Source organism: Mandrillus leucophaeus, unplaced genomic scaffold, assembly GCF_000951045.1.
Source record: "Mandrillus leucophaeus isolate KB7577 unplaced genomic scaffold, Mleu.le_1.0 Scaffold186, whole genome shotgun sequence".
Taxonomy (NCBI): Eukaryota; Metazoa; Chordata; class Mammalia; order Primates; family Cercopithecidae; genus Mandrillus; species Mandrillus leucophaeus.
The window spans coordinates 4,063,857-4,065,326 of NW_012101876.1; the positions used below are offsets into that span (position 1 = coordinate 4,063,857).

General features: G+C 43.9%; 1 protein-coding gene across 1 annotated transcript in view; it reads left to right on the forward strand.

Annotated features, from left to right (window-relative positions):
* SH3BP5 (SH3-domain binding protein 5 (BTK-associated)) overlaps positions 1-1,470 on the forward strand; it is an 88,666-nt gene that overhangs the window by 54,822 nt on the left and 32,374 nt on the right. The gene's annotated exons all lie outside the window — the stretch shown is intronic.

The window sequence follows — 1,470 nt, forward strand, 5'->3', positions numbered from 1 at the left end:
GCCTTGGCCTCTGAAAGTGCTGGGATTACAGATGTGAGCCACTGCGCCCAGCCTAATTTTTGTATTTTTAGTAGAGACGGGGTTTTGTCATGTTGGCCAGGCTGGTCTCAAGCTCCTGACCTCAAGTGATCTGCCCGCCTTGGCATCCCAAAGTGCTGGGATTACAGGCGTGAGCCATCCTGCCCGGCCTGAGGAAGTGGTTTAAATGGAAGTAGCAAAAAGATGCCCTCTGCTCATCAATTCACTGTAAGCCCCAAGTGTATGCCCCAACCCTTTGTCAAAGCACCACACCCCAGAGAAAGTGCTTTGTGTTATTTCTAAAAGCAGTGGCACATCAAAATCTTTTGAGGTTTTCGCATTCTTTGAGTTTTAAGTCTCTTGATCTCAGGGTAAGGTCAGCTTAGTGAAGGTTCTCCTTATATAGAGAAGAGGGGGTGTCTGTTTTCACACTGACCTGGGCACTCATCCAAGGTGGTAGAAAGTATTTGCAGTGGGCTCTTTATTGAGAGCAGCTGTTGGAAGGAAATCATGAGGTGTAAGGTGCTGTATTAGTTTATGTGGGCTCCTCTTCTGCCTAGCCACATATCAACACCCAAGGCCATAGGAAAATATATGGACGAAGGTATGTGGCCTGAAATTTTGAAATCTACATTTTTTGTGCACAAAATAATAGCTGTATCATCTATCAATTAGGAATTATGTTTGATTGTAAGCAACAGAACTAAAAAATGTGGCCTAAACACACAAGGATTCCGTCTCTCAACTAACCGAAGACCTAAATTAGGCAGTCCGGAATTAGTGCTGTGATTTCATGGTCATCTGAAACCTAGTGTTCTGTTTGCTGCTCACATCCTGGTATTTGAGTCCAATCTTCCACGTCACCTCGTGGTTGAAGATGGCTCCAGGAACTCCAGCCATCACATCTGCATTTCAGGACAGAAGGAGGAAATGAGGAAGGGATAGATGTCCCTTCTATTTTAAAGAGTCTACTTGGGAGTCCCAGACAACACATTTTCCATTCATTGCTAGAACTTGGTCAGGTAGTCACAGGTAGCTGCAAGGGAGGCTTGACTTGGAGTCTTTTAGCTAGCCAGGCAAGGTTGTTTTAAGGACGAAGCGGGGAATGGATATTGGGAGCAGCTAACAGACTGCCATGTTGGTACTATAGTTTATCTTCTAGAAAGGCTGTGAGTTAGAAGGAGTAAAAGGTAGGCATATGTTACGCACAGAGCAGGCATAAGACTCTGTTGAGCGTGGGAATACAGTAACTACCTGTATCTCTGTATCTACCTGTATCTCCGTATCTATAGTAACTACCTGTATCTGTCTGCTACATCACTTCCCTCCCTTTATGTTGTATGGAAAACCTCCTTACCCATTCTACATTATGTTGGAGATTTGTGAGGAAATGCTAGCTTCTCATAAAGTGTGTGTTTTGTAAAGTCACAGAATCCATTCATTCATACTTTA